The sequence below is a fragment of the Salvelinus fontinalis genome, chromosome 8 (genome assembly GCF_029448725.1).
Source record: "Salvelinus fontinalis isolate EN_2023a chromosome 8, ASM2944872v1, whole genome shotgun sequence".
NCBI classification, from domain to species: domain Eukaryota; kingdom Metazoa; phylum Chordata; class Actinopteri; order Salmoniformes; family Salmonidae; genus Salvelinus; species Salvelinus fontinalis.
In genome coordinates this window covers 6,063,118-6,072,899 of record NC_074672.1, presented here as the reverse complement: position 1 = coordinate 6,072,899, position 9,782 = coordinate 6,063,118, and positions in this window count along the sequence as shown.

Below are 9,782 nucleotides of genomic sequence, written 5' to 3'. Positions count from 1 at the left end.
AAGTCTGGGCAATTGTCTCAGAAACTGATGTGAGTGTGTCCACTTTAGGGTAAGTTACCCTAACAAAACGCTTATTGGATTTTCGCCGTCCGGGTTCTACATTTGAAATAAAACTGCACTTAAACTTCTTATTGCTGCAATCCCGTTAACGGGATCGATATGACAACAGCCAGTGAAAGTGCAGGGTGCCAAATTCAAACAACAGAAATCTCATAATTAAAATTCCTCAAACTTACATGCATCTCATACCATTTTAAAGGTAATCTTGTTGTTAATCCCACCAAAGTGTCCGATTTCAAATAGGCTTTTCAGCGAAAGCACCACAAACGATTATGTTAGGTCACCACCAACTCACAGAAAAATTCTGCCATTTTTCCAGCCAAAGAGAGGAGCCACAAAAAGCACAAATAGAGATCAAATTAATCACTAACCTTTGATCTTCATCAGATGACACTCATAGGACTTCATATTACACAATATGTATATGTCTTGTTCGATTAAGTTCATATTTATATCCAAAAACCTCAGTTTACATGCGCCATGTTCAGAAATGCCTCCAAAATATCCGGAGAAATTGCAAAGAGCCACGTCAAATAACAGAAATACTCAATCAATCAATCAATCAAGTTTATTTTATATAGCCCGTCGTACATCAGCTAATATCTCGAAGTGCTGTACAGAGACCCAGCCTAAAACCCCAAACAGCTAGAATGCAGGTGTAGAAGCACGGTGGCTAGGAAAAACTCCCTAGAAAGGCCAAAACCTAGGAAGAAACCTAGAGAGGAACCAGGCTATGAGGGGTGGCCAGTCCTCTTCTGGCTGTGCCGGGTGGAGATTATAACAGAACTATGCCAAGATGTTCAAAAATGTTCATAAGTGACAAGCATGGTCAAATAATAATCATGAATCATTTTCAGTTGGCTTTTCATAGCCGATCATTAAGAGTTGAAAAACAACAGGTCTGGGACAGGTGGCGGTTCCATAACCGCAGGCAGAACAGCTGAAACCGGAACAGCAGCAAGGCCAGGCGGACTGGGGACAGCAAGGAGCCACCACGCCCGGCAGTCCCGACGTATGGTCCCAGGGCTCAGGTCCTCCGAGAGAAAGAAAGAGAGAAGGAGAAAATTAGAGAGAGCCAAGATTTTCAAAATGTTCATAAATGACAAGCATGGTCAAATAATAATCAGGAATAAATCTGTTGGCTTTTCATAGCCGATCATTAAGAGTTGAAAACAGCAGGTCTGGGACAGGTAGGGGTTCCGTAACCGCAGGCAGAACAGTTGAAACTGGAATAGCAGCAAGGCCAGGCGGACTGGGGACAGCAGGGAGTCGTCATGCCCGGTAGTCCTGACGTATGGTCCTAGGGCTCAGGTTCTCAGAGAGAGAGAAAGAAAGAGAGAACGAGAGAATTAGAGAAAGCATACTTAAATTCACACAGGACACTGGATAAGACAGGAGAAGTACTCCAGGTATAACCAACTGACCCTAGCCCCCCGACACAAACTACTGCAGCATAAATACTGGAGGCTGAGACAGGAGCGGTCAGGAGACACTGTGGCCCCATCCGAAGATACCCCCGGACAGGGCCAAATAGAAAGGATATAACCCCACCCACTTTGCCAAAGCACAGCCCCCGCACCACTGGAGGGATATCTTCAACCACCAACTTATAATCCTGAGACAAGGCCGAGTATAGCCAACAAAGATCTCCACCACAGCACAAACCAAGGGGAGGCGCCAACCCAGACAGGAAGATCACGTCAGTAACTCAACCCACTCAAGTGACGCACCCCTCCCAGGGACGGCATGAAAGAGCACCAGTAAGCCAGTGACTCAGCCCCTGTAATAGGGTTAGAGGCAGAGAATCCCAGTGGAGAGAGGGGAACCGGCCAGGCAGAGACAGCAAGGGCGGTTCGTTGCTCCAGAGCCTTTCCGTGCACCTTCACACTCCTGGGCCAGACTACACTCAATCATATGACCTACTGAAGAGATAAGTCTTCAGTAAAGACTTAAAGGTTGAGACCGAGTCTACGTCTCTCACATGGGTAGGCAGACTGTTCCATAAAAATGGAGATCTATAGGAGAAAGCCCTGCCTCCCGCTGTTTGCTTAGAAATAGGGACAATTAGGAGGCCTGCGTCTTGTGAACGTAGCGTACGTACTGGTATGTACGGCAGGACCAACTCGGAAAGATAGGTAGGAGCAAGCCTATGTAACGCTTTATAGGTTAACAGTAAAACCTTGAAATCAGCCATTGCCTTAACAGGAAGCCAGTGTAGGGAAGCTAGCACCGGAGTAATATGATCAAATTTCTTGGTTCTAGTCAGGATTCTAGCAGCCGTATTTAGCACTAACTGAAGTTTATTTAGTGCTTTATCCGGGTAGCCGGAAAGTAGAGCATTGCAGTAGTCTAACCTAGAAGTAACAAATGCATGGATTAATTTTTCTGCATCATTTTTGGACAGAAAATTTCTGATTTTTGCAATGTTACGTAGATGGAAAAAAGCTGTCATTGAAACAGTCTTGATATGTTCGTCAAAAGAGAGATCAGGGTCAAGAGTAACGCCGAGGTCCTTCACAGTTTTATTTGAGACGACTTTACAACCATCAAGATGAATTGTCAGATTTAACAGAAGATCTCTTTGTTTCTTGGGACCTAGAACAAGCATCTCTGTTTTGTCCGAGTTTAAAAGTAGAAAGTTTTCAGCCATCCACTTCCTTATGTCTGAAACACAGGCTTCTAGCGAGGGCAATTTTGGGGCTTCACCATGTTTCATTGAAATGTACAGCTGTGTGTAATCCGCATAGCAGTGAAAGTTAAAATTATGTTTTCGAATAACATCCCCAAGAGGTAAAATATATAGTTAAAACAATAGTGGTCCTAAAACGGAACCTTGAGGAACACCGAAATGCACAGTTGATTTGTCAGAGGACAAACCATTCACAGAGACAAACTGATATCTTTCCGACAGGTAAGATCTAAACCAGGCCAGAACTGGTCCGTGTAGACCAATTTGGGTTTCCAGTCTCTCCAAAAGAATGTGGTGATCGATGGTGTCAAAGGCAGCACTAAGGTCTAGTAGCACGAGGACAGGTGCAGAGCCTCGGTCTGACGCCATTAAAAGGTCATTTACCACCTTCCCAAGTGCAGTCTCAGTGCTATGATGGGGTCTAAAACCAGACTGAAGCATTTCGTATACATTGTTTGTCTTCAGAAAGGCAGTGAGTTGCTGCGCAACAGCTTTTTCTAAAATTTTTGAGAGGAATGGAAGATTCGATATAGGCCGATAGTTTTTTATATTTTCCGGGTCAAGGTTTGGCTTTTTCAAGAGAGGCTTTATCACTGCCACTTTTAGTGAGTTTGGTACACATCCGGTGGATAGAGAGCTGTTTATTATGTTCAACATAGGAGGGTCAAGCCCAGGAAGCAGCTCTTTCAGCAGTTTAGTAGGAATAGGATCCAGTATGCAGCTTGAAGGTTTAGAGGCCATGATTATATTCATCATTGTGTCAAGAGATATAGTACTAAAACACTTAAGTGTCTCTCCCGATCCCAGGCCCTGGCAGAGCTGTGCAGATCCAGGACAGCTAAGCCCTGGAGGAATAGGCAGATTCAAAGAGGAGTCCGTAATTTGCTTTCTAATGGTCATGATCTTTTCCTCAAAGAAGTTCATGAATTTATTACTGCTGAAGTGAAAGCCATCCTCTCTTGGGGAATGCTGCTTTTTAGTTAGCTTTGCAACAGTATCAAAAATAAATTTTGGATTGTTCTTATTTTCCTCGATTAAGTTGGAAAAGTAGGATGATCGAGCAGCAGTGAGGGCTCTTCGCTACTGCACGGTACTGTCTTTCCAAGCTAGTCGGAAGACTTCCAGTTTGGTGTGGCGCCATTTCCGTTCCAATTTCCTGGAAGCTTGCTTCAAAGCTGTATACCAGGGAGCTAGTTTCTTATGACAAATGTTTTTCGTTTTTAGGGGTGCATCTGCATCTAGGGTATTGCGCAAGGTTAAACTGAGTTCCTCAGTTAAGTGGTTAACTGATTTTTGTCCTCCGACGTACTTGGGTAGGCAGAAGGAGTCTGGAAGGGCATCAAGGAATTTTTGTGTTGTCTGAGAATTTATAGCACGACTTTTGATGCTCCTTGGTTGGGGTCTGAGCAGATTATTTGAAAACTAGGTCCAGAGTATGACTGTGGCAGTGAGTAGGTCCAGAGACATGTTGGACAAAACCCACTGAGTCGATGATGGCTCCGAAAGACTTTTGGAGTGGGTCTGTGGACTTCTCCATATGAATATTAAAATCACCAAAAATTAGAATATGATCTGCTATAACTACAAGGTCTGATAGGAATTCAGGGAACTCAGAGAGGAACGCTGTATTTGGCCCAGGAGGCCTGTAAACAGTAGCTATAAAAAGTGATTGAGTAGGCTGCATAGATTTCATGACTAGAAGCTCAAAAGACGAAAACGTCATTTCTTTTTTTGTAAATTGAAATTTGCTAACATAAATGTTAACAACACCTCCGCCTTTGCGGGATGCACGGGGGATATGGTCACTAGTGTAACCAGGAGGTGAGGCCTCATTTAACACAGTAAATTCATCAGGCTTAAGCCATGTTTCAGTCAGGCCAATCAGATCAAGATTATGATCAGTGATTAGTTCATTGACTATGACTGCCTTTGAAGTGAGGGATCTAACATTAAGTAACCCTATTTGGAGATGTGAGGTATCATGATCTCTTTCAATAATGGCAGGAATGGAGGAGGTCTTTATCCTAATAAGATTGCTAAGGCGAACACCGCCATGTTTAGTTTTGCCCAACCTAGGTCGAGGCACAGACACAGTCTCAATGGGTATGGGTATGGCTGAGCTGACTACACTGACTGTGCTATTGGCAGACTCCACTAAGCTGGCAGGTTGGCTAACAGCCTGCTGCCTGGCCTGCACCTTATTTCATTGTGGGGCTAAAGGAGTTAGAGCCCTATCTATGTTGGTAGATAAGATGAGAGCACCCCTCCAGCTAGGATGGAGTCCGTCACTCCTCAGCAGGTCAGGCTTGGTCCTGTTTGTGGGTGAGTCCCAGAAAGAGGGCCAGTTATCTACAAATTCTATCTTTTGGGAGTGGCAGAAAACAGTTTTCAACCAGCGATTGAGTGCTGAGACTCTGTTGTAGAGCTCGTCACTCCCCCTAACTGGGAGGGGGCCAGAGACAATTACTCGATGCCGACACATCTTTCTAGCTGATTTACACGCTGAAGCTATGTTGCACTTGGTGACCTCTGACTGTTTCATCCTAACATCGTTGGTGCCGACGTGGATAACAATATCTCTATACTCTCTACACTCGCCAGATTTAGCTTTAGCCGGCACCATCTTTAGATTAGCCTTAACGTTGGTAGCCCTGCCCCCTGGTAAACAGTGTATGATCGCTGGTGATTCGTTTTAAGTCTAATACTGCGGGTAATGGAGTCGCCAATGACTAGGGTTTTCAATTTGTCAGAGCTAATGGTTGGAGCCTTCGGCGTCTCAGACTCCGTAGCGGGAGGAGTAGAGACAAGAGAAGACTCAGCCTCAGACTCCGACTCGCTACATAATGGGGAAAACCGGTTGAAAGTTTCTGTCGGCTGAATGAGCGACACCAGTTGAGCATTCCTACAGCATTTCCCTCCAGAAGCCATGAGAAAGTTGTCTGGCTGCGGGGACTGTGCGGGGGGGTTATACTAACGTTACTATCTGTACTTACTGGTGGCACAGACGCTGTTTCTTCCTTTCCTACACTGAAATTACCCTTGCCTAACGATTGCGTCTGAAGCTGGGCTTGCAGCACAGCTATTCTCGCCGTAAGGCGATTGTTCTCCTGTATATTATGAGTACAGTGACTGCAATTAGAAGACATCATGTTAATGTTACTACTTAGCTTCGGCTGTTGAAGGTGCTGACGAACCATGTCCAGATAAAGCGTCCGGAGTGAAAAAGTTGAATGAGGGGAAAAAAAAGTTGCGATGGAAAAACTAAAAATATAAACGGTAATTAAAAACAAAAACAAAAACAAAACGTAAAGTTGTCAGCTAGCAAAGTAAAGTTGTCAGCAAAACACACAGCAACGCACAGCAACAAAACGCACAGCAGACACGTCTCATCCTAAACTTTGATTAAAGATTCAAGTTTTACATAGAATTAAAGATACACTTGTTCTTAATGCAACCGCTGTGTCAGATTTCAAAAAGCTTTACGGCAAAACACAATATTCAATAATCTAAAAACAGCGTTCAGCCACAAAAGCAAGCCATACAGTTACCCGCCCAAATTGTGCAGTCAACAAAACTCATAAAAAGCATTATAAATCTTCACTTACCTTTGCTGATCTTCGTCGGAATGCACTCCCAGGACTCCCACTTCCACAATAAATGTTTTTTTTTTTCGGTAATGTCCATCATTTATGTCCAAATAGCTATTTTTGTTGTGTGTTTGGTATACAAATCCAACGTCAGGAAAGCGCGTTCACTAAAACCTGACGAAATGTCCAAAAGTTCCATAACAGTCCGTAGAAACATGTCAAACGATGTATTGAATCAATCTTTAGAATGTTTTTAACATAAATCTTGAATAACGTTCCAACCGGAGAATTACATTGACTTCAGATGAGCGATGGAATGGAGCTCCCTCTCATGTGAATGCGCATGGTCAAAGAATGGTCACCTCATGGCAGACCTGACTAATTCTCCTCTCATCCGACCCCCCTTCACAGTAGAGTCATCAGACAAAGTTCTACAGACTGTTGACATCTAGTGGAAGCCGTAGGAAGTGAAAACTCATCCATATCTCGTTGTGATTTCAGTTTCCACTTCCTGTTTGGATTTTTTCTCAGGTTTTTGCCTGCCATTTGAGTTCTGTTATACTCACAGACATAATTCAAACACTTTTAGAAACTTCAGAGTGTTTTGTATACAATACTAATAATAATATGCATATATTAGCAACTATGACTGAGGAGAAGGCCGTTTACTCTGGGCACCTCTGAGCACGTTTCATCCAAGCTACCTCAATACTGCCCCTGCAGCCATAAGAAGTGTCCACCCCCCAGATTATACGTCACACTGGCAGAATCACCTGAAAGACACACATCGCCATCTGCTGACTGGAGTTGGTATCGCAGTTGATAAAATACTTTCAGACAAAAAGCTAAAAAGCGACTGCTCCTAAAAACCAACGACTCCCTTTGAAAACGGGCAATGTGGCATCAGAAACATGTATTATAGTGTTAAAATGTACTACACAGTGTAGCTAAATAGAATACTTTTGGTCATACCCACTCAGCACGTGACATTCAAGGACGTCGAATTATGGGAAATATCAGGTCTGTCCTTTGTGGCCGCTATTTCGCCCCAAAATAGTCATCCCAAATCGAGCTGTGTATAACTATGTAAATGTCTCTCGGACATGGTGGCTTTCATCAATATACACTATAAAAAGTAAAGGTTCCCGGAGAATCTGAGGGGAAATTGAAACTGTGGGGGAACCCCTTAAAGTAATTTAAAGAATATTTTGTGGGAACCCCTATAAGTTATTTGAAGAACCCCTTATCATGGTTCCTCAAAGAATCTTTTGGGGTACATTTTTTAAACTCCCTGTCCACCCTCCCTCCATAATTATTTTTTTTTTAAATAATAATAACAATATTGACAACAATAACTTCACCCCAACTTCTCTTATCCCCAGAACACAGTAACATAAGTGCTTTTCTGACATTTTGGGGAAATTGAAGGGAAAATAAAAATACAGCCCTAGCAGAGCCCCAGGTCCCATGGGGACGTCCTCGAGGGCGTGGATGTTCTCCCCATCAAAGGCCAGCGGGATTTCACTCTCATGGTGAAATGGATTTCCGCCGATGTGCAGGAAAGGAGTGAAAAGCGGTGAAATCTGTGTCAAGAAAAGATTAATACACATACAATTATCAAAGAACATAACAAATATTCAGCTGTAGTTTTATATAAGCATTCACACCTATGTTTATGAAGAAACAGATGATTTGTGCAAAGGCATACTTTTTCACGGACATAAAGGCCACTCAGGTCCTCATTGAAGAGGTAGGGCAAGAGCAGAATCGCTGCTGTGGTCTCCAGTCCAAGTAAAGTAAAGCAAAGCAATGATGTTACTACACTTGCTAATTTTATTACAAAATACATATGAGAAAGGGGAGGAATAAGAGCAAATCCCTCTTCTGTATTGTCCTTCAGGAACTGTCAAAATAGCAGGATGATGTCCTCACCCCTGCCTCGCCTCTCTACCTCTGATAATCCTTGAATTATCTTTTTGTCTATATCCAATCCATGGACTTGATTCATTTCTGACAAGATCTGAAAAGATAATTTGCACACATCTGTATCCTAATGGATTTCAGTTTGTATTGACTGCTATGTAGGTTAAATGTACACTTCAAATGCAGCTGTCCTACAACATATCTGTACCTTCTTCTTGATCCCAATTGCATTGTGTCCATGTTCTGTCCTATAAGAATTTCAAAGGAAGAGAAAATGTGTCAAAGAATAGTCTTGCAAGCATAACAAAAATATATATATTAAATAAATATTGAAAAATAAATGGCATCGACATACAATTGAATGCAAAATAGAAGAACATATTGGAGAAAGCACTAGCCAATGCAGTACTGCTATACAGGCCTAATATCACATTTCAAGATATCTTTGTACACAAATTGTTCAATATTTTAGCAGACTGACTTGAAAGATTATACGCAACATTGTGCTGCGTGGCAATACTGTGTTTGGATTCTGAAGGGCATTTATACAATAGAGGTAGTCTAGACACTGTATTAATACCATTATGCATTTGAATCCCATCTACAGCTACCATCTAAGATATTAATTTCCCTCCACAAGGGGGCGTACATGTAACGTTTCCAAAATGGGATAGTATTGTACATGTAACGCTTCCAAAATGGGATAGTATTGTCCATGTAACGTTTCCAAAATGGGATAGTATTTTACTTGAAACGTTTCCAAAATGGGATAGTATTGTACATGTAACGTTATGCCCCCTATGAGTGAATAGTATTGCATGCTGTAGCAGGCTATATAAAGAGGAAGACCTCCATTGACGATTCAGTTCGTTGTAACATCTCGTCTGGACAGGTCGCCGTCCTTAGTTAGTTAGTTAGTTGGTTAACGAAGCTAACATTAGCTAGTTCATTCTCACAAAAGTGAGAACTGCTCTAGATTGGAAACTTACGTTAATGAGTGTAAAGCCATATTAGCTTTATGGAAACGAAATACAATATATGGGAAAGAATATAGTTCAGGGAAATAATCCAAACCTAGTTCTTGCTAGTTAGGACATAACCTTAGCTAGTGTTAGGATTTATGTTTATGCACTATAGCCTGTTAGCATATTGTTTGAAGATGAATATTGTGTGTGTAAGGACTGACAAACACAGGCCATAAAAGCTGTGGTCAGTCTGGAGAGGGGAGGGGTGCATCACTCTAGGCCAACCTGGGTGGTTGGGAGACTGTTCAGTACCATATTAGGAATTGTGTGAGTGAAGAATCAAAGGGAGACACAAGACGGAGCTAATCTACCCAGCAACCAGATGTGGACAAAGGAACGCGCCAAGGGGCTTGGACAAGTCCGAGGGCCAGCAAAGGCGGGGCAAAGTCTAAACCGCGCCCAGCCTCTACTGTGATAGGCCAACAGACGCGTTGGAACTACGTCATCACTGTATAAGAACAGCTGTTTACGTACTTCCTGCCAGTTCCCTGTTTACCC